General features: G+C 38.9%; 1 protein-coding gene and 2 long non-coding RNA genes across 3 annotated transcripts in view; 2 read left to right on the top strand and 1 right to left on the bottom strand.

Moving 5' to 3' along the window:
- The window catches only part of LOC138922330 (uncharacterized), a 41,784-nt gene extending 40,958 nt beyond the window's left edge, over positions 1–826 (top strand). Inside the window, exon 3 of the long non-coding RNA XR_011435418.1 lies at positions 371–826. This is a non-coding gene — a long non-coding RNA (uncharacterized lncRNA). The remainder of the gene's footprint in view (positions 1–370) is intronic.
- LOC138922324 (ral guanine nucleotide dissociation stimulator-like) overlaps positions 1–24,659 on the bottom strand; it is a 378,765-nt gene that overhangs the window by 186,006 nt on the left and 168,100 nt on the right. The gene's annotated exons all lie outside the window — the stretch shown is intronic.
- On the top strand, positions 2,080–3,300 carry LOC111774957 (uncharacterized). Its single transcript, XR_002810320.2, has 2 exons — positions 2,080–2,463; positions 2,842–3,300. It is a non-coding gene; the product is annotated as an uncharacterized lncRNA (long non-coding RNA).

Consider the following 24,659-nt stretch of genomic DNA (forward strand, 5'->3'; position numbering starts at 1 on the left):
TAAATGTTCTTCCCACACACACACACAAAAGCAAAGGGACGTAAGAAATCTTTTGGAGGTGATGGATATATTTATTACCAGGATTGTGGTGATGGTATCATGGGTGTAAGCATATTGTCCAACTTCATCACAATGTATACATTAACTATGTACAATTTTTTAATGTTAATTATACCTCAACAAAGCTGAAAAAAATATAAATTCTCTGTTCTCTTAAATGAGTTCTTAGCAGCATTCAAAGCAGTTGAGTACTTGCTCCTTGAAATACTTTTCTTGTTGGGTTTCTGTATAGCCCATGCTTCTCTCACTTTTAGTGGCTCCTCTTATACTATCTAACCCCTAAATGTTGAAATCTATTTTTCCTATGCAGGTGATGGGGTTCAGGGCATGCCCACACCCCCGCCCCGCCCACCGCAAGATGCACCACTCTGGTATGTGGATTATTTCAAGCTGAAGAAAATAAAGGCTCAGAAGACTCAGGAAGAACATTCCACCTTCTCCCCAACTGACTAAAAGAAATTTAAAATAAAGGCCAGTCCCCAGGACAAGCCATCACCTTAGATAACTCTGGGTATCTGGTAGACTGGGAGGATCCTTGCTAAGCCCATTCTTATCAAAGTTCTATTTACCAAACATTTGCTTTTCCATTTCCAGGAGTTGCCTTCCTCCCCTTTGAAGCTCCAAATCACTACCCCCAACATCCTCCTTGTCTGTAGCTGAAGAAATTTAAACAGGCAGCCTCAGCCAGATGACTGAGTTACTGTTTCTCCTGAGTTTCTCCCATGTATACATGCTATTAAACTTTGTTTGATTTTTCTCCTGCTAACCTGCCTTTTAAATTATTTGACCAGCCATAAGAACCTTAAGAAAAAGGGGTGGGGGAGGAATTCTCCCACTTCCCCAACACAGGTGATCTTAAATGGTTTATAAATTCTCAGGTTTATATCTGCATCCCAAATCTGAGTTCAACTTGTTTGTATTGACAAATAAAAATGGCAAGCAATAGGATATATTGGAGAATATGAGGAAGCCATTTGGTGTAAACCTAATTCGGCCTCACCTTGTCTTTCCAAAAGGGCCTGACCGTGGCTGTTGAGCATGCATTGTATATCTGCTTTAGATATTCCCTATGGCAAGAACAAAGGCCCTTGAGATAAAGGTGCAACTTCCCTCCCTCTCCCAAAGTTGGCATCTCCTTAAGGCTTAAGCGTCTTTCCTTAGGCTAGAAACTGATTGCTGTGCTCACCTGTGACTGCCCAGCTCGAGACAACAGACTTGCCTCCTGCTACGCCCTCTGAGATAGCAGACCCACTACCTGCGGTGTCCATCAAGAGCTGTGCCGACAGGGCAATCTTGTGACTATTGTGGGAGGGACATTTCAATCATATGTGAAACGTCCTGCTTGGCGGTATATAACCACTCTGTACACCTCACTTCTTTGGTGCCCTTTCTTCCTGTGGGAAGAAAGGCCCCGGGCCATGGTCCTCAGATTTCAGCTCAGAACAAATTCACCCATATTTTCGTTTATAGATTGCTTATGGATTATTTTCATGGACAGTATCTAGCTGTTTAATTGATATCTTGACTAGGATGTCTTCATAACATAGTCAGAAGGAAATTCTAGATATCCAACTCTCTGCCACAGTCCCCCCAAAGTGCTCTTCCCTTATATTCCCCATCTCATTAAATGGCACCTCCATTTATCTAGTTATTAAAGCCAGCAACCTAAGAGTCTTCTTGATGCTTCTCTTCCCTAATTCCCACATAAACAAGACCTATCTTTTTGATCTGCAAACACCATACTTGTTCAACCCCCCTTTATCTTGCCTAGAACAATGCTAGAGTTTACTGACTGATCTACTTTCACTTCCACTGTTGCCCACTTCCAGTCCATTCTCCAAAAGTAGTCAGAGTCTCATTACCCTTCAGTGACTTCACATTGCACTTACCATGGCCTGTAAAAATCAGGCTAATCTGATTCTTTCATGTCTCTCTATCCTCAAAGTGCTGGGAATACTGCAGTGAATGAAACAGGCAAGTCTTCTATTCTCATGGAGTATTCTGGGGGCTTTTTTTGGCAGGGGGTGGGGAATAGAATAAAGAAGTGCAGATAAATAAAACCATTTCTGAAAGTAAAGAGTACTATGAAGACAATTAAACAGGGGATTGTGTTAGACAGCAACTGATATTTGCGGTGGGTTTTAGACTGCGTGGTCAAGGATTGCCTCTCTGAAGGGACATTTGAACTGAATGATACAAAGGAATTTTTAGCACTTTCTCAGCAAAGGTTTATTTCTTGATTGTATCATAATCTCATCAAGGATCATCTGGGAACTCTAGTTTTTATCTAATTCCAGGACCCAGGCTGAGAGAGCAGCCACCAAACTGAAACTTGCAGGTTGCTGTGACAAAAGGAAGTAAGATTCTGAAGGGCCTCACACCAGCAATGAAAAGCTCTAGTCTGTAAGTGACACAGATTTCTTCCACCTATACTTTATTAACCAGAACTATTCACATGACCCCACCCAAACCAAGAATCTGGGAATCGCAGTCCTACCACGTCCTGGAAGGCAGAGAATCAGAAATATTCGGAAAACATAATTAACTACTACTATAGTCCTTCATGTTCACAGGGGAAAATATAAAGGAGGGAAAGTCATAGATACATGCATGGTAGTGGCAGGAGTTCTCCTACAACTGTGCAAGGCCATTAGAATTGCTAGTTCTGGTTCCTCTGGGAGGCATATGGTAGAAACAGAAGACAGTTTGGTGAAGCTTTCCGAGTCTTGCTGCTATCTGATCCCTCTAATACTGAGGAAATGGTTTCTTACTGTTTTGCAGACCTGGAAGAATGAATCCACAGAATGTGACCTCATTGTCCCTACTCAGGATTCTAGTTTGCTCACTTCAGTCAAGGTGCCTTAAACTTTTCTAAAAGTCAAGAACAGTCTGGAAATACATATATTCTCCATATCAACTTCTCAGAGCAAAAATCAAAGAAATGGGCACAAGACCGGCTCAATGTTTTTTATGAATGATTGATAATATTAATTTGAAGACTATTTCTTACATATTATACATCCATTTGTAGAGGGAGTAAAAGGTTATAGACACCACTAAGACATACCTGCTTTTTCTTCTAGCATTTTCAGTTTGTCTTTTTAAAAAACTTAATCCTTTGTTCTGTTTGAAATCTTTCAATTGTGAAATATTTCAGGACTGATATTAAATGTGACTAACACTAAGCCAAATACCTATGTGCCCAATACCCAGCTTATGAAATAAAATATTATAAAAATAGTCATAGGTCTTGTTTTTGCACGCTTTTTGGTGAGGAAGATTGGCCCTGAGCTAACATCTGTTGCCAAGCTTCCTCTTTTTTGTCTCCCAAAAGCCCCAGTACATAGTTCTATATCCTAGTTATAAGTCATTCTAGTTCTTCTATGTGGGAGGCTGCCACAGCATGGCTTGATGAGCGGTGTGTAGGTCTATGCCGAGGATCCGAACCAGCGAACCCCAGGCCGTGGAAGTGGAGAGCATGAACTTAACCACTCGGCCATGGGGATGGCCCCCTATAGGTCTCTTTTTATACCTAATCACATTCCTCTTTCTCCCAGCTTCCCCAGAAGTAACCACTATTCTGAATTTAGAATTTATCCTTCTTGTGCTTTTCTTTGTACTTTTACTACATCTGTATGTATCTGTTATCAATATGTAGTATTTTTGAGATTTGGGGTTCTAGCAATGATGGGGTAAACACAACTGGATTAAAAAGAAAACAACAAGACTTATCCTCCCACCACACACAACTAAGAAACCGGACAAAACATACAGTGGTTTCCAGATATTAGACAACAGTCAGTGAAAGATAATGATCTCTGAGAGAAATGAAACAAAAGATGTGAGCCATATTATTGCCCCAGCTTACAGCCTGGAGAGAATTTTTAGGCTATGTGCAGGCAGGAAGTACCCAAACGGAGCCTGCTGGTTCCAGGAGCTAAAGATACAGAGCTCATACAAGGAAATCTTATGAGCATTTATGGGATGAAGTATGAGAGAAGACAGATCTGCGCAGGAAGAGCTCCAAATGAGTACTGATCAATGCAGGTGTGTGAGGAAACTACTCAAGGCCAGTGAAAGACCATGAGAAAGATTCAAGTATAGCCATCCCAGAACTCACACAGGGCTGGTAATACTCTATATTCCCACTAGCCAAATAAAAAAAACCTCCTAATACAAGGACATTCTCAAGAGGGTATCACATCAGTGTTGGGACCAAATTAGTCCTATACTAAAAGTTGTACTGGATCCACCTAACAAAGCAAGAAAGCAAGCCTCAAAATGGCAGAGTTGATTACAAATGGCTTAACTGAATCTCAAAACAAAGCCTGAAAATATTTTAGAAAAAAAATACAGAAACTCCAACAACTAAGAAAATAAAATTCACACTATGTGGCACTTGACAAAAAAAAATTACCAGATATGCAAGAGACAGGAAAATAAGACCTAAAATGAAAAGAAAAATCAATCGATATGAACAGACCCAGAGATGACAGAAATAGTTGGCAAGAATGTTTAAACACTTAGTATAAATATAGTTCATATGTTCAAGAAGGATGAAAGATGAGCATTTTAAGGAGATATGGAAGATGTAAAAGAAATCTATTCCTCAGCAATATGAATTTACTTAACACTACTGAATTGTGCTACACTCATAAATGGTTAAGATGGTATATTTTATATTTTTAGCATGGTAAAAGAACCTTTGTTAATCTAAAAGGAAACAAACAAAACAAACCACAAATAAACATCTAGAAGTGAAAATACAATGTCTGAGAAGAAAAACAGTATGGTTAAAATTATCAACAGGTTAGACACTGTAGAAGAAGATTAATGAACTTAAAGACAACAGAAATCATCTAAAATGAGAGAGAGGAAAGATTGGAAAAAACTAAACATCAGCGAGCTATAGAAAAACATCATGTGCCCTAATACAGATATAACTGCACTCCCAAAAAGGAGGAGACGGATAGGACTGAAAATTTTGAAGGACTTACGGATGAAATTTTTCCAAATTTAATGAAAACCATAAACTCATATTTCCAAGAAGCTCAATGAACCCCAAGCAGAAGAAACAAAGAAAACTACACCAATGCACATCATAATCGTATTGCTTAAAATCAGTGATAAGGAAAAAACGTAAAAGCAGCCCAAAAAAAGACACGTGTACAGAAGAAAAATGAGAATTACAGCAGACTTCTCACTGGATTGAATGAAAGCCAGAAGACAACGGAGCAACACCTTTAAAGAGCTGAAAGAAAAATAATGGTTGCCCAGAATTCTATATACAGTAAACATACATTTCAGAAATGAAAATGAAATAAATACTATTTCAGACATATCAAAGCTAAAATTCATCACCAGCAGCCCAGCAATATAATACATATTAAAGAAAATCCTCCAGACAGAAGGAAAATGACACCAACTATAATTCTGGATATACACAAGGAAATAAAGAGCACTGGAAACGCAAAGTTTGTGAGTAAATACAAAATACACTTTTCCCTAATTTTTAAACATCTTTAAAACATTACTGACCGGTTAAAACAAAAATGTAACAATGCATGTGGGGTTACTAATATATGTAGAAATAAAATGTATATCCACAATAACCTAAAATCTAGGAAAGGTGAAATGAAAGTAAACTATTGTAATGAGCTTATACTATACATGAAGGATAATAATATGATCAGAAGGTAGAGCGCAATAAGTGGAAGATGTCTAATATAAACCCTAAAACAACTTATAAAATAAAGAAAACAAAGAGTACAGATAACATGAAAAGAATATTGACTTATTCCTAACAAGTCAATAAAGGAGATTAAATGGAATTAGAAAATGTAAAATTTTCTGCCTTCTAAAAGAAGGCAGAAAAAAAATACAAAGAGATCACAAATAAGAGAGAGAATGAATAAATAGCACAATGGTACATTTAACCACTTTAATCACAACAACCAGTAATCATTTTAACTGTGAATGCTGTAAAAAAAAATCAAAAGGCAGAGATTTTTGAAACAGGAAAAGATAGAGACTGTCATGAAAAGGTAGAGACTGTCAAATTGTACGGAAAAGAACAACAACACTAAATACATATTCACCTAATGACAGAACTTCAAGATACATAAAACAGAAAATGATAAAATTAAAAGAACTGCACCAATCCACAATTATAGCCACTATTATAGATGTCAATACCCTTCTCTCAATAAATGACAAATGAAGTAGACAGAAAAATCAGTAAAGGAAGACCCGAATAACTCTATCAACCAACATTCTACCTAACATTTTTCCCAAATACAACTGGATCACTGACCAAGATAGACTGTAAGATTGGCCGTAAAGAAAGTCTCAATAAATGTAAAAGAATTCAAATAATAAAAACTATGCTTTCTGGCCACAATGGTATTACATTAGAAACTAACAACAAGCCAAAGCAATCTCGAGAAAAACCAACAAAGCTGGAGGTATCACAATCTCTGAATTCAAAACATACTACAAAACTACAGTAATCACAACAGCGTGGTACTGGTACAAAACACACACACAGCTCAATGGAACAGAACTGAGAGTCCAGAAATAAAACCACACATTTACGGACAGCTAATTTTAGACAAAGGAGCTAAGTACAGACAATAGAGAAAGGAAAGTCTCTTCAATAAATGGTGTTGGCAAAACTGGACAGCCACAGGCAAAAGAATGAAAGTAGACTATTATCTTACACCATACACAAAAATCAACTCAAAATGGATTAAAGAGATGAATGTAAGACATGAAACCATAATACTCCTAGCTGAAAACATAGCCAGTATGCTCTTCAACATTAGTCTTCGCAGTATCTTTTTGAATACCATGTCTCCTCAGGCACTGGAAACAAAGAAAAAAATTAACAAACGGGACTACATCAAACTAAAAGTCTTCCCCATCAACAAAATGAAAAGACAATCCACCAACTAGGAGAAAGTATTTGCAAGTCATATATCCAATAAGGGGTTAATTTCCAAAATATATAAAGAACTCACACAACTCAACAACAACAAAACAAACAATCCAATCAAAAAATGGGCAGAGGATATGAACAGACATTTTTCCAAAGAAGATTTACAGATGGCCAACAGGCACATGAAAAGATGTTCAGGGGACGGCCCGTTGGCACAGCGGTTAAGTTCACACCTTCCACTTTGGCAACCTGGGGTCTCCAGTTCAGATCCCGGGGGCAGACCTACACAATGCTTCTCAAGCCATGCTCTGGCAGGCATCCCACATAAAATAGAGGAAGATGGGCACGGATGTTAGCTCAGGGCCAGTCTTCCTCGGCAAAAAAAGGAGGATTGGCAGCAGAAGTTAGCTCAGGGCTAATCTTCTCCAAAAAGGAAAGAAAAGAAAAGATGCTCAACATCACTGATAATTAGAGAAATGCAAACCAAAGCTACAATGAGATATCACCTCACATCCATTGGAATGGCTATTACTAAAATGACATGAAATAACAAGAGTTGCAGAGGATGTGGAGAAAAGGGGAGCCTCATATACTGCTCGTGGGAATGCAAACTGCTACAGCCGCTACGGAAAACAGTATGGGGATTTCTCAAAATATTAAGAATAGAACTACCATACAATCCAGCTATTCCACTTCGGGGTAGATATCCAAAGAAGACGAAAACACTAATTTGAAAAGATACATGTACCCCTATGTTCATTGCAGCATTATTCACAATAGCCACAACCGGGAAGCAACCTAAGTGCCCATCAACAGATGATGGATAAAGATGTGGTATATGCACACAATGGAATACTACCCAGCCATAAAAAAGACGAAATTGTGCCATTTGAGACAACACGGATGGACCTTGAGGGTATTATGCTAAGTGAAATGTTAGACAGAGAAGGACAAATACTGTATGATTTCACTCATGTGGAATATAAACAAACAAACAAACAAACACACAGAAACAGAGAACAGATTGGTGGTTACCAAAGGGGAAGAGGGTGGGGGAAGGCCAAAAGGGGTAAAGGGGCACATATATATGGTGACAGACGGAAACTAGACTTTTGGTGGTGGACATGATGTAACTTATACAGAAGCTGAAATATAATGATGTACACCTGAAATTTACACAATATTAAAAACCAATGTGACCTCAATTACAAAAATTTTCAAACTCAGAGAAAACAGTATTTGAAAGAGAACTGAGGGGCTGGCCCCGTGGCCGAGTGGTTAAGATCACGCGCTCCGCTGCAGGCGGCCCAGTGTTTCGTTGGTTTGAATCCTGGGCGCGGACTGGGCACTGCTCATCAAACCACGCTGAGGCAGCGTCCCACACGCCACAACTAGAAGGACCCACAACGAAGAATATACAACTATGTACCAGGGGGCTTTGGGGAGAAAAAGGAAAAAAATAAAATCTTAAAAAAAAAAAAAGATAACTGAAAAATCCGCATATATATGGAATCTAAACGTATTTCTAAATAACTCACGCATCAAAGAAGAAATCCCAGAAGAAATTTTAAAATATTTTGAATAGAATGGAAATGAAAGCATGACATATCAAAATTTGTGGGGTATACCCAGGCAGTTCTTAGAGGAAAATTTATAGCATTAAAAACTCATATTAGAAGAGAAGAAAATTCTCAAAACTATGGTTAAAGCTTAAGAAGCCAGAAAAAGAAGAGCAAAATAAACCCAAATAAGTAGGAAAAAAGTAAATGAAAGGAAGAAATCAATAAAAATAAAAAACAACCAAAAATGACAAAAAGAGAGAAAACCAATTAAACCAAAAACGATTTGTCTGAGATCAATAAAATTGACAAATCTCAAGCAAGTCCAATAAGGATAAAAAAGAGAAAAGACACAAATAAATAATATCAGGAAAGAGAGAGAAGACATCACTACAGAACCTTCAAACATTAAAAGTGATATGGGAATAGAGTAGACAATTTTACGCCAACAAACTAATGACTTAGATTGAATAGACAAATTCCTTGAAAGACACAAACTAGCCAAGTTGACTCAAGAAGTAATAGAGACAGGACTTCCAGAATGGTGGTATAAGGAGCTCGGCAGAACATTTCCCCATGAAACGATCATTTAAATGATCAAAATTGGAGCCAGCCTGTGGCACAGTGGTTAAGTTCGCACATTGCACTTTGGCGGCCCGGGGTTCGCCGCTTCGGATCCTGGGTGTGGACATGGCACCACTTGGCAAGCCATGCTGTGGTAGGCATCCCACACATAAAGTAGAGCAAGATGGGCACAGACGTTAGCTCAGGGCCAGTCTTCCTCAGCAAAAAAAGAGGAGGATTGGCAGCAGATGTTAGCTCAGGGCTAATCTTCCTCAAAAAAAAAATGGTAAAAATTATTATTATTTTTAAATTTAAATTTTCTGGAAATTGTCCTAATGGCATACAGCAAATTAAAAAACATTTACTCAGGAAAATCTAGTAAATCTGGGTAAGAACAGCAAGTCTGTGCCATTTGAGCCATGTCCCACTCCTACCTCCACCCCTCCTACAAGTCGGAGTGATCCAGCTTTACAAGAAAATGAGACCCTCTCTCTCCTCTTAGCTCGCAGTCTAGGGTGAGAGTTTCTCCCTGGGAGAGCAGGCTGCTGCAGTCTCTAACGTTCTCAGCTTCATGTTGCAGAAGTTCTATTCCAGGCAAATGTAGCCAAGAGGACTGGGGCTCTGTTACCCCAAGTAGCCCCTACTTGGAAGGTGGACCTCTACCACAGGTAGGAGCAGGTTGAAAACACTGGGCCCTGAGCACCCACACCCCAGCTTGCTGACAGGATGCAGGTTCCATACCAGGAAGTATGTCACGGGCTGAAGTGTGTTCCTGAAAAATTCGTATGTTGAAGTCCTAACTCCCAGTACCTCATAATGTGATTGTATTTGGAGAAAAGGTCTTTAATGAGGTAATTAAGCTAAAATGAGGTCATTAGGATGGGCTCTAATCCAAGATGACCGGCGTCCAAACAAGAAGAAGAAATTTGGACAAAGACTCGTCTAAAGGGAAGACCTCGTGAAGACACAGGGAGAAGACGGTAACCTACAAACCACGGAGAGAGGCCTCAGAAGAAACAGCTCTGCCCACAACTTGATCTTGGACTCCTCACCTCCAGAACTGTGAAAAAATTAATTTCCGTAGTTTAAGCCCCCCAGTCTGTGGTAATTTGTTAAGGCAGCCCTAGCAAACTAATACAGATTTTGGTACCAGGATGTAGGGTGCTGCTGTAACAGATACTTAAAATTGTGGAAGTGGCTTTAGAACTGGGGAATGGGTAGAGGCTGGAAGAGTTTTGAGGTGCAAGTTAGAAAAAGAAACCAAAATTGAAGATTTGAAAGTTCTCAACCTATCTACATTACAAAAAAATGAGAAAATCTGTTCTGGAGAGAACATCAAGGGTGTGGCTGGACAATCACTCACTAAAGGAGCCCAACAATAAATCTGAACCGAAAGATGGACAAACCCGAAAACTTAAACACAGACTGATGGAGATTATGCAATCTGAGGAGCAGAGAGAAAAAAGAATGAGGAAAAATGAACAGAGCCTTAGAGAATTGTGGAACACCATTAGGCACACCAACCTATGTGTAATGGAAGTAACAGAAGGAGAGGAGAGAGAGAAAAGAGCAGAAAAATATTGACTATGTAGTGATCGAAAACTTCCCAAATATGATAAAAACAATATATATCCCTGAAGCTCAACAAACTCTAAGTCGGAGAAATGAAAGGAGGGCTACACCAAGACGCATCATGGTCAGATGTTGAAAGCTGAAAGTATATATCCAAAGGAATTCAAAGCAGGGACTCAAACAGATATTTTTATGCCAATGTTCATTGAAGCATTATTCACTAAAACCAAAAGGTGAAAACAATCCAAGTGTCCATCCACAGATGAAAGGATAAGCAAAACGTAGTGTATATGTACAAAGGTATATTATTCAATGATAAAAAGGAATAAAGATCTGATACATGACACAACATGGATGAACACTGAAAACATTATGCTAAATGAAATAAGCCATGCAAATGGACAAATACTGTATGAATCCACTGATATGAAGTATCTAGAATAGGCAAATTCATAGAAATAGAAAGTAGATTAGACATAACCAGGGGTTAGAGAGAGGGTAGGGTGGAGACTTATTGCTTAACAATTACAGACTTTCTGTTGGGGGTGATGAAAAAGTTTTGAAAACAGTGGTGAAGGTTGCACAACATTTTGAATGGAATTAGTGCTACTGAATTGTACACTTAAAAATGGTTAAAATGACAAATTTTATGTTGAATATATTTTACCACAATTTTAAAAAATCAATAATGTAATATATCGAAACCCACTGAATTGTACACTTGTAATGGGTGAGTGGTATGGTATGTAAATTATATCTCAATAAAGCTGTTTTTTACCCTTAATAAAAAGATATAAAGAACATAACTAGCTTTATGCCTACTAAGGAAATTGATTTCCACTTCAGGCCTAGATGACTTTATGGCTGAATTCTACTAAACATTTTTTTTCGAACTTTACAGAAGTATAATTGACAATAAAAATTGCATGTACTTAAGGTGTACAATGCAAACCGTTGATATACACATACATTGTGAAATGATTATTACAGTCAAGTTAACTAACACATCCATCACAGTTACTTTTTTGTTGTGTGTGGTGAGAACACTTCAGATCTACTGTCTTGGGGCTGGCCCAGTGGCATAGCAGTTAAGTTTGCGTGCTCTGCTTTAGCGGCCCAGGGTTCACCGGTTCGGATCCTGGGCACGGACATGGGAACCACTTATCAAGCCATGCTGTGGCAGGCGTCCCACATGTAAAGTAGAGGAAGATGGGCACATATGTTAGCTAAGGGCCAATCTTCCTCAGCAAAAAGAGGAAGATTGGTGGCAGATGCTAGCTCAGAGCTAATCTTCCTCAAACAAAACTACTCTCTTAAAAAATTTCAAGTATACAATACAGTATCATTAACTATAATCACTATGCTGTACAATAGGACCCAAAGGTTATTTGTCTTATAACTACAAGTTTGTACCCTTTGACAAGCATTTCCCTATTCCCCCCCCACCTTCTTCCAAACATCCCAGGAGGGAGTATACCAGTTCTACGCAAAATCTTCCAGACTTTTAAAGAGGAAGGAATACTGTCCAACTCACTTTATGTAGCCAACATTATCCTGATACCAAAACCAGATAAAGACATTACAAGAAAAAAGAACTATAAACCAATATCCCTCATGAAAATAGATGGAAAAATTCTTCACAATTTTTGAACAAACAACTTATCATGAATTGAGTGAAAAAACAAAATATATCATGACCAAGTGGGGTTTAACCCAGGAATGCAAAGTTGACTTAATGTTAAAATCAATTAATATAGTTCACCATGTCAACAAACTAAAGAAAAAATAATCATTTTAATATATATATAAAAACATTCGATGCACAAAGATTCATTCAGTACAATAACTCTCAACAAACAAGGAATAAAAGGGAATTCTTTCCACCTGATAAAGAGTATCTACAAAAACCCTACAGTTGACATTCTATTTCAGGATGCAAGACTGAATGCTTTTACCCTAAGATCTGGAATGAAGCAACAATGTTTACCTACCACTTCTATTGGAGGTCCTAGACAGTACCGTAAGGCAAAAGAAAAAATCAAACATGCAGATTGGAAAAGAAGTAAAACTGTCTTTATTTTCAAGTGCATAATTGTCTAAGAAAACCCTGAGGAATCTACAAATAAAAGCTACTAGAACTTTTAAGTGAGTCTAGCAACATTGCAGATACGAGGTCAATATGCAAAAATTAGTTACATTTCTATGTCTAGCAAGAAATGGTCAAACTGAAATTTAAAGTACCATTTTCAATAACGTAAACATGGATTTTCTAGGAATAAATTTGAGAAAAGATATTCAGGACTATACACTGAGAAGTGTAAAACATTGCTGACAGAAATCCAAGATTACCTTAATAAATGGAGAGAGATACTGGTTCATGGATCGGAAGACTCAGTTGTCATTTTTCCTCAAATTGACCTGTAGATTTGAGAGAATCTCAATGAAAATCTCAATAGGTTCTTTTGAAGAAATACATTAGTCAACCCTAAAATGAATATGGAACTACAAAGGATATAGAATAGCCAAAACAACTTGGAAATAGAAGAGCAAAGTAGAAGGACTAAAACTACTTGATTCCAAGCTTATCATAAAGAGACAGTAATCCAGACAACGTGGTATTGGAATAGTCACAGGCCAGCGGAACACCATAGAGAGTTCAGAAGTAGACTCACAAATTTATGGACAATAGATTTTTAAAGTAACAGTTTTATTAAGATATAATTCACATACAATACAATTCACGCATTTTAAATGTACGATTAAATGGTTTTTCGTATATTCAGAGAGTTGCGCAACCATCATTACTATTTAATTTTAGAAAATTTAGGTCACCCACAAAAGAAACCCTGTATCAATTAGCAGTCACTCCCCATTTCCTCCTGAATCCTCCTACCCTGGCCCTAGGCAGCCACCAATCTACTTTCTGTTTCAATGGACTCGCCTATTCTAGACATTTCACATAAATGGTATCATACAATATGTGGTCTTTTGTGACTGGATTCTTCACTTAGTTTAATGCTTTCAATGTTGTAGCATGTATCATTTCTTTTCCTTGCTTAGTAATATTTCATTGTATGGATATACCACCTTTTGGTTATTTATTCATGAGTTGATGGACATTTGCTTCCCCTTTGGGGCTTTTACAAATCATTCTGCTATGAGCATTTGTTTACAAGTTTTTGCGAGGACATACGTTTTCAGTTATCTTGGTTATATACTTGGGAGTGAAATTGCTGGGTAACTTTATGCTTAACCTTTTGAAGAACTGCCAGACTTTGGAAAATATCCCAAGCAGTTGCACTATTTTACATTCCCAACAGCATGAATGTTCCAATTTTTCTACACCCTAGCCAACACTTACCTGTCTTTGGTGATTATGGCCATCCAAGCAGATGTGAAGTGGTATCTCATTTGGTTTTAATTTGCATTTCCCTATTAGTTAATTATGTTGAGTATTTTTTCATGTGTTTATTGGCCATTTGTATATCTTCTTTGGAGAAATGTCTATTCAAATCTGAGAAACCATTGCCTAATCCAAGGTCACAAAGATTTAAATCTACGTAGTCTTGTAAGAGTTTATAGGTTTAGCTCTTGCATTTAGCTCTTTGATCCATTTGAGTAAATTTTTGTATATGGTATGAGATAGCTGTACAACTTCATTCTTTTTATGTGGCTATCCTGTGGACAAATGATTTTTGACAAAGAAGCCAAGAGAATTCAAAGAGGAAATGATCATCTTTTCAATAAATGGTGATAGGAAATTGGAGAGCCATACGCAAAAAAAGGTCTTAATCGTTGTTTCACACCATATGGAAATATTAGTTCAAAATGGATCATAATAAGTGTCTAAATATAAGAGCCAAAATTATAAATTTTCTAGAAGAAAATATAGGAGAAAATCTTAGTGATGTTGGGTTAAGCAAAAATTTCTTAAATAAAGCATAAACTAAAATAAAAGGCATAAACTATAAAAGAAAAGTCAATAAATTTGACTTCATGAAAATTAAAAATTTTTGTTCCTTAAAAGACACATAAGAAAATAGACGATCCAGCCACAGATTGAGAGAAAGTGTTTTCAAAACACGTATCTGACAAAGTAACTGTATCTAGAATAGACATAAAATTCTTACAACTCAATAATAATAAGAGAATCCAGTTTATCACATGGGCAAAAGATTTGATCAGATGTTTAAACTAACTATTTTGGAAAACATTTTGGCAGGTTCTTAAACAGTCAAGACTTCACCTTCCAGTTGATTCAGTACTCCCACTCCTAGAGAAATGTGAACATACATGCACATGAAAACTTGTACAAGATTCTTTATAGCAGCTTTATTTGTAATAGCCCCAAACCGCAAACAACTCAAAAGCCCATCAGCGGGGGAACAGATAAACAAATTGCGTTATATCTATATAATGGGTGCTACTTAGCAATAAAAGAAATGACAACTGATACAACAACATGGATGAATCTCTAAACAGTGATGCTGAGAGAAAGAAGTGCTAGAAAATGCAAACAAATCTATTGTGACAAAATAATCAGAGGTCTCCTGGGGATGGGGCACAGAGGGAAGAGACAGGGATAGACTACAAAGGAGCAAGAGAAGTTTTGTGTGTGATGGATATGTTCCTTATTTTGATTGTGGTTATAGTTTGAGTAGTATATAACAAGACAAAACTTATCAAATTGTACACTTTAGGTATGTGCAGTTCATTGTACATCACATATCTTAATAAAACATCGGAAAGAAACAATATATGGTACTTTAATGTGTTTTCACATATAAATGAATTTATCCGTTTTCTTGTTGATGAGTGTCTAGGTTGTTCTCAGTTTTCAATTTAGAAAGAGCGCTGCAGTTAATATTCTTATATGTCTCTCTGTGTACGTACATGTGAGGGTTTCCAAAGTAGGCCCCCAGAGTAGAGTTGCTGGGTCATAGCTATGCACATCTGCCACTTTACTGGATCTTCCCAAATTGTTCTTCAGGGTCATTCCCTTTTATACCACACACCATTAGCAGTGTACGCAATTTAAGCTTGTTCCACTCTTTCCAATATCATGGATCTAAAGTAATAAATTGTTTTAATTTGTACTTCTTTAATTATTAGAAAAGTTGGGCACTTCCTTGTAAATGCTAGTCATTTGAATTTCTGGATACTGACTAAAATTTGGTGGGAGGAATAATGGAGGAACCACCTGAATTTTCTCCCAAATGTAGCCAATTACTTTAATATCATTTGCTGAAAAATTATCATTTTCCACTGATTTGAAATGCCACCTCTAATATGTACTTATTTCTCCCGTGTGCTTTTTTTTTTTTCCTGGAGTTTTAATTCTGTTCTAGAAATAAATCTGAGTAACTAAGGGCATTCAGTAAATGACCTGATCTGCTTATCCTTTCCTACATTGGTAATTTACTCTTGCAATTTTTGTAATTCTAGATGATGTTGATGAGGAGGAAAAAAATTTTTTCCTTTACTTTCTCAGGTTCAATAACTGGGGTCTTGCAAATTGAACTGACAAAAGACAGATTAACAGGAGAAAAAGGTTTATTTCATATGCATATGGTGGAGGGGCCTCAGAAATGACATGAAAATCCTAAAGAGGCAGACTGTTACCATTTTCACAAAGGGAAATAAATTTGTGAAGAAATGACAAGACAAAGGAAAAGAGGTTTGAGCTTCTAAGGGTGGTAAATTGTGAGGAGGTAAATATAGGGGGAAACTAAGGAAAGATAAAGGTTATTTATTAAAATTTGTTTGTGCAGGCTCATGTTGGTGCCGATTTTCTGTCTTCTTCATAGCCATAAAACTCCCTTAGGAGAAGAGACTTATGGCAGCCCTCAGCTTTTAGAAGTTTCTGCTCTTAGTCAGATAAAGAATCTCCAAGAAGGCTTCTTTCTGTATCTGTTGATTCTCAATGGCCTTACCTCAAAATAATCCATATGGCATATTTTGGGTGGTGCATTCTAATCCCCTTCAATAAACTGCCAATTACTCTATTTCTTTTTTAACATTCCTGGATACTCCTACATGTTTATGAATTTTAGAATTAGTTTTTAAGATTAAAAGAATTTCCAGAACTAAAAGAAACAACTGGGTTCAAGCAGAACAAGAATTAATAACCTGGGACTGAATAAGCTGAGAAGGATAGTTACAATTTTTACGACTTCTTGTTTGAAACATTTCTGGTTCTTTGGTGTTTTGTTTTTCCAGATTTAAGGAAACTTTTTCTCTTAAGCTACCTATGATTTACAATTGGTAAAGTATACCTTTGTAAACAAAGAGGAAACATTTACTTTTTCTCCCTGTATGATCCCTCCAGAATTTAGAAACTCAAGTGTTCTTTTCATGGCAATACAGTAAGTTACTTGCATAATTTCAATAAGAATCTGTTCTCCTTCTAACAGGGTACAATTGAAAACATTGGCTATGTTACCAAGGCTTTGACTGGAATGTCATAGTTGAGAGAGAGATGCATAGATTCAGACATGACCAGACAGCTGTAAGGAACTGCCTGAAACTTGGCTGGGCTTCCTGGCCTCAGAGGCTTTGAAAGAGTCAAATCTGAGATTCCTTATAAAAAGTTCCAGCAAAGCAGTCTTAAAAGAGCTTATGTGGTCAATCACCATTCTTGCTACACTCATGTAAATAATCAGGCCAAGTTTAATACAAACAAATTAGTTTTACTGTGATTATCTTTGGTAAAAAATGGGGTAATTGTAGAGAGAAAAATTATGTTTGCACCTTTGTAGATATTTAGATTCTAACCCTGTTAATTGTCTTTGAGGTTTTGTTATATACCTGTAAACTGAACTGGATCCTAAATTCTTCTAATTTTCTCAAATATCTGGCTACCACTCTCCAACCGAATGTTTCCTATTTCCTCCCATCCTTCTGATTTGGAATCACTGAGACCAAAGACTGTCCTTGAATCTCCTTGGAAAGGAATATACTAGGTCTTCCTCCCGACCCAGATGGCAGCCAAACCTCCAGGACTTAAACCTTGGCTACACATCTCACAGTGGAAGAAAGCTCCTCCTGACCTCTGGTCCTTTACAAACACTGAAGACCTCTGAATCAAACTGATGAGCAGGAGAAGCAGCTGACATTGACGTAGACTGCTTCCACCCAAGACACCAGATCAAGATTTCCCATTTTAACTAAACATGAAACACTGTCTTCCTCTCTTTCTTTCCTTTACTCTGGCATTGGCCTGGCAAGATAATGCCACCATCATATCTCCCAAGCCATTACTAAGGGAGAGCAACCTTTCAGACAGCTGGATTCATCATCAAAAACTCCAATCTGTTCATGATGCTGGAACCCATGAACAATGCCACCTGAGCAGTAATGGTTTACGCCCCAACAGGATTTAATTTCATCGGTGGTGGTGATCATTCTCCTTGGACCTATAAATGCTTAGATGGCTAACACATAACTGGGCAATGCCCCTTAGGTTATCTAACTGTGCCACTCAACTGTTCTCAAATAGGCTAAGACACTTCATTGGTCAACTCCCCTAATCATCCAATTCGAAAAGACCTGCCAGGAGGCCTTCATGATTCAGGATGTGCTTCTTTCGGCAGGTCCCTACTTCCTTTGTTAGGAGTGAGTACAAATGAGGCTGTGATCAGAAATCCCTCCTTAACTCTTGAAAGTATTGCAGAATTCGCTGCTAAAGCAATAGCTGCCCAATGAAAATCTCTAGACTCTCAGCTCAAAGTAGTTCTTGATAATATGACAGCCCTTGATCATTTGTTAGCTGAGCAAGGATGTGTCTGTGCTGTGGCCACCACCCGCTGCACCTGGATTAACACTTCTGGGGAAGCTGAAATTTAGTTACATAAAATCACTGAGTGCGCCACTTGGCTTAAAAAGGTGACTCCTTCAACAGAGTATTTCTTTCACTTATTGGATTTTGATTGGTTTGGGTCTTGGGGACCATGGCTCTGAAGTGCACTCCAGACATGGGAATTATCCTACCAGTAACAGTCATAGTAATCTCCCTGATGCACCGTATTCTCTCAAAAGCTTTAAATGCGTGTTTGCAGCTGCTAACCATCAAGCAAATGAATGTGAAGTCGTGACCTGTGAATACCACAGGATTCGGCAGAAAACCTCATGACCTGTGACTATAACACGGAGAAACAGTAAAAGCTGCGAGACCAACAGAGCGGTAGCTGAGAGTGGCACTAATGCCTTAAATTTTGATCACATCTTTCAAGTTATGCTAAGAGTCTCACGCAAAGGGGGAGAACTGTTAAAAAAGAAAAAACAGGAACAAAATGGTGTCACTTGTGCTAAGTCCCACATCAATAAATCAAGACTTAATTGCACTTTCAGTCTCTCACAGGAATGTGACCTTTAACTAGTCAATCTGGAATTACCTGGTCGGCATGAGTGAGTAATCTGCCTCATAGATCCCCACACTACTCTTCCCCAAAGGAAGGTGATCTTGCCCGAATCTGCTCTTTGCTAGAAACTTCCTTTATTCCGTCCCTTCTGCCCCTAACAGCCTTCCACTTTGCATAGCTCCTTGGACCTCCCTTCTATTTGCTAGCTGGGATGCTGCTCAATTCATGAATTGTTGAATAGAGCCAATTCGATCTTCAAATTTACTCAGTTGGCTTTTGCTTTAAACACCTTAGCATCATCATCCTCTGAAAATAATGCTAATTTTGTCTTTTTTCTATTACTATATTTCTTTCTTTCTCTTATCTGGGGGACAAAGAGATTAATTAGAACACTAAGGTTCCTTAGAGGATGTAAGACTTCGGTGAATCTTGCAGGAATAGCAGCATTTGGACTGGCTAAGAGGGGAGGATGACAGAAATATAGCCACGCATTGCTCAATGATGGGGATACATTCTGAGAAATGTGTTAGGCAGTTTCATCATTGAGCGTACTTACACAATTCATCATAGAGTGTACTCACACAAACCTAGATGGTATAGACTACTACACACCTAGGCTATATGGTACTAATCTTACGGGACCACCCTCCTATATGCCCTCCGTCCTTGACCCAAACGCTGTTATGCTGTGCATGTCTCTAGATAAAATTGAGCTGTCCTACTCCCAACTAACGGAAGTCAGTTGATAGAACCGCTGGTGGCACCTGGAACTCTACATATTACATCACAGAAAAACTCAGACTAGTAGTGTCTTGGAACATGTTTTGTTCATAGTAAGTGTGAAAATAAAGGAAAACCTCTTTTAAAATGGAGTCATGAAACCCTGAAGGGGGACCTCTCACGTACATACCACTCACTGCTGCCTGCCTAACTGGCAGGAAGATGGACGATAAGAATTATTTTAACCAGGCCTATTTGTATAAAATTCTCTCAGTCCCAACTTCTTATCCGTGATGATAAGAATGTAACTTTTCTGCTGGTGCAACGGAGGACATCTTCACCTAGGAATTTCATCTCCTGCTTTTAAGAAAAGGAAGGAAGATCCGTCCCTGCCGCAGCGACAACGCATTGTCACAACCTTACACTCTTGTTCTTCTCCAATGAACTTTTATTCTAAATAACCCTCCTTAATTTCCTCCTAACACCTAATAAAAACTAACTTTCCCCTTGTCTCTTCCAACTTGCCTATGGTTCACCATAGTTTGCACGTCCAGAATTGCAATTCCTCGGCTATTCCCAAATAAACTCATTTTTTGAGCTTGCCCCCCAGACAGCTTCATTTAGGTTGACATAACAGCTAAAGATAGTTTTAGTCTCTATTAACATCACAACCAAATACTTAAATCACAACCAAGTACTTAAAAGCCTGACATAATTGTAGACTCATAAGTGAAATGTCACATTATCATTTTCAATAAATCAGCATCAATTTAACATTTCGGAGAGCCCCCCAAATTCTCAGCACTCAAATCCAAGACAAGAAAGATAAAAAACAGTACGACTGCATTCTGGTTATCCTATGAATTAAAGTGGAGTGAGTGTGAGTGAGTGTGTGTGTGTGTGTGTGTGTGTGTGTGTGTTTTAAAGCCTTTTGTTCACCAGCTTCTTTCCCTATCTTACACTGTACTCCCTAAGGACTGTGTATATCATTTAACTTTCTCCATTGAACGATAAACTTCAGAAGGTCTGGCCATTTTGGTTCTACGGGGTTTCTATCTCTTGCGCTTTCCCAGATCATACCATGTATTTAATATGCATTGACCCACCTGTGCAGAAAAGGGACCGTCTAGTCTCATGCTTAAATCAGTACTATGTCACTATCCATCGATCAATAAGTTGTGCATTCTCGGTGACAACTGAATGTTTTCTCTTTCAGCTGAAGTTTAAAGGAGGAGGGGAGTCGACTCCAAAACTGCACACTGGTGTAGCCCCAAACGGAAATACAGCGAAAGCTCGAGCGACCTCTCCCAGCGCAAACGAGTCCACCCCAGCTTCAGGAAACGAAGGAGTATGTGGGGTTGCGGATGACTGGCTTTGGGGCTCATTCTTTTCACTACAGCGCCCCAGGAGCGGAAGGCAAGCCCAGGCTCCAGGGACCACGCAGTCCCGCTGGGGCTGAGAGCGTCTCCCCCAGGGTGTCCCGGACGCCCGGCAGGAAAGAGCGCCGCCGGGCCGCCGACACCTGAGCGCGCGCCCGGTGGGGCGGGCCGGGAGCCCTCTCTCCCTTCCGCCTGCGACGCGCGTTGTCGGTCGAGCCGGTGTATGTGCGGTAATAACATGTCTGCCCCGCTTCCCGCCATCATCCCCGCCGCCCGGAAGGCCACTGCTGCGGTGAGTGGCGGCAGCCGGGGCTCGGAGGGGACCCTCGGCCCGCTGCTCACCACTGCCCTTCGCGCAGGGTTGGCGTCGCTGACCGCCTGGCGGCCGGTGGGTGGGTTCCCTCCGCCGGGTCCGGGGTGGGCTGGGTGGGGTGGGGTGGGGTGGTCGGTGTCGGGAGGGCGCCGGGGCTGCGGCCGGGCCGGAGGATCAGCGCGCCCGCCCCCGTCAGCCCCGAGCCCTCTGCATTGCGGAGCGAGTCCCCAGCTTGTAAGGACCGGCGTTAGCGGCCAGGCACCCTAACTCGAGGTGGCTCCGTTGCTCGTTTCTCTCTTGTTTGTGGGTGAGGGAAGTCTGAAGTCCTCAAGAAAATGACTTTATTTTCTTACCTTGCACTCGTGTCCTGAATTAAAGAAGTTTGAAGATTGGCAACTTATGACATCACAGGGTGCTGTTTTTTAGAAAACCGTGTACGAGGAGCTCAAATGTCTTTTTAACCCCGGAAGCTCCTTTTTGTGATGGAAAAAGTCTACAGTTTACATGAGACTTGCATGGTTTGACTTGAAACAAACTATTTTTCCTAGAATGTTATTTGCACTTAAGAATGTCTAACTGGGACCTCTTTAAGTGCTAAGGCCGCACATTAATTATCTTCGGAACTACAGTGAGAGAAATTAAGTATTTTTCCCACTGAAGAGAGCTCTATGGAGTTTGATTTGCTGACGGTAGTGTTCTGAAATTCTGGCATCCAGAATTGACCAACGCTAGTGTGTATCAATTCTGTGTGGGTTTATTTGGGCATTGTTTATTAATTTTTTCTCTTGTAGGTGATTTTCCTTCATGGATTGGGAGATACAGGGTAGGTACCATTATTTTTAATAACAGTAATGAAATGGGGTCATGCAACTCTACTTACATGATCAAAGGTTTAATGTTAATGAACTCTAGGATTGTATGAAAAAAGATTGCTAGTGATATTTCTTACAGTCCAGTAATATGATAGAATCTTTTCTTTTTTAAAAACCTCCAGAATTTCCTCTCATCATCGTGAATTCGTCATTTTTCAACTCCTGTTTCTGGAACGTATTAAAATTGCAAACGCCTCCTTGAGTTGCTGTGGGCATTGGATACCAGAGATGGGTGGAATGTTTGTAGAGAGTGTGCAACTGAGAGCTTTCCGGAGGAGTTAAAATTTCAGGGCAAGTTGAGGAGAACAACTGGTTGATTTTGATAAGAGCAATAATCGCAATGTGAGGTATACGGCATTCTGAATGAAAGCTTAATTATGCCCTTAAGAGAAAAAATCAGTTCAAGGGTCGGGGAGGCAACTCAAAGATTTATTTGGCAGTTTATCAAACACATTTTGTTGTGCTAACTTGAGATGTACAATTTATCTTTCAGTCAGGCTTTTCCTATATTGTGAAGTGTTTGTTTTTAATTTAAATTGTGATTATCTGTTTGAAACTTAGGTAAAACTGTAACAAAATTGCAGAATTAGAGGAAAACTGAAGATAAACAAATTTTGAGTAGGTGGTCAAATAAACTATTAAATAAACTATTAAATCTTCTTTATAAGGGTGAGTTGGGCTAGATTAATTCTTCAAAGTGATTCCTGATATTCTTTTATGCCCTTTAAGTAGAGGTACATGACAACACGGAAAAGATTGTAGGACTCTTTCCGGCAATGAGGTAGTCCTATGAAAATGATAGACTTATATTTTACTATTTATTTTCCTGAACAGGTTTAGAGAAGCTCTCTTTTATAATCAAACCCTTCTTGATACTGAGCCGGGGAGGAACTTGCTACCCTGTCACTTGCCCAATAAAGAGAGCTTCTAGGCCTGAAGAATCAGTCCAAGAAAAAAAACTTCAGTGTAGAAAGCTTCTCTGTGGGCCCCCATTTTGACATATTCTGTAGACTGAAGTTAAGAGTGAAAATGAACAATGTGAGATTAAAAATACCAAGAGCATCCAGGACATCTTGACCGAGAATTAAGTTTACATACAAAATTAGCTGGCCAGCCCCATGGCCGATTGGTTAAGTTCACGTGCTCCGCTCCGGTGACTCAGGGTTCACCGGTTCCGATCCTGGGCGCAGACCTGCACGCTGCTCATCAAGCCATTCTGTGGCAGCATCCCACGTGGAAGAACTAGAATGACTTACAACAATTCAGGCGTGAGGAGGGGAGAAGTCCTAAGGCTCTGACATTCATACCGTGTCCCTGGTTCCATTCTAAGCTAGGAAATGCTAACTCTTATGAGGTTCATGTAGAAGAGTGAGCTTCGGGTCTTTTCTCTCAAAATTCTATGACGAGACTAACCAAAGGTGGGAATTCTAATGAGGGAACTTGGCTGAACTTTAGGCTTTGAACACTGAATCTAGGATATCGCTGAGAGTGTAAGTACATGAAGTGGATTAAGTGACGGAGTGATGGCCATAGTGAAGATTTACTGGGCTCCGAAATAGGAGAGAAATCACTGAACATGAGGCTCAACTTATGTCCTATCTACGGAAAGCCCATTAAGGGAAGATCAATTTTAGAAAATGTTAAAGAACAACCAGGTTTAAATTTAGTACCAATACTGAATACTCATTGATTTTAAAGAAAAATATATATGCATATGCTATAATGCTAGTACCCCATTTTAAATAGAAAAATTACCATACCTGACTCACCTTCTCTTCACTGAAAGAGAAATTACTAATCTTAAAAATGAAATTGTCTAATTGCCATTATATTTACATTTCTCTACATTTTATCAGTGCCAAAACATTTAAAATATATCCTTCTAGAAAATAAATATACTACAGAAGATAAAACTAGTTGAAAACACAACCATGTAACGTTTTAAGGCACTGCATTCCATTAGACAGAACCCAAAGTGAACTGAGTACAAAGACACAATGTGAAGTTTATACGTGAGACTCTTCCCTTCTCTCCGATTTTGGACTCCAGTGTTAATCTACATGAAGTCAGCTCCCTAGCTACACAAAACATAACTTCTCAGGATTTATTTGAATTGTTATAAGCAGGTAATTAAGTAAACTAAAAGAAGTCTAACTGAAAATTCAATGTGCAAGTAAGCCGAGATACACTTGATAAGGATTCCATATGCTAATGGCCTTGGTGCCACGCCAGCTCTTTCCTCTGAAGTTCTCAGATTTCATCAATCTTTGTGGACTGGCAGCTCAGCAGCTCCCTCACCTTCACTGAGCCACAAACACGTCTG

This window comes from Equus caballus, unplaced genomic scaffold, assembly GCF_041296265.1.
Source record: "Equus caballus isolate H_3958 breed thoroughbred unplaced genomic scaffold, TB-T2T haplotype2-0000768, whole genome shotgun sequence".
NCBI lineage: Eukaryota > Metazoa > Chordata > Mammalia > Perissodactyla > Equidae > Equus > Equus caballus.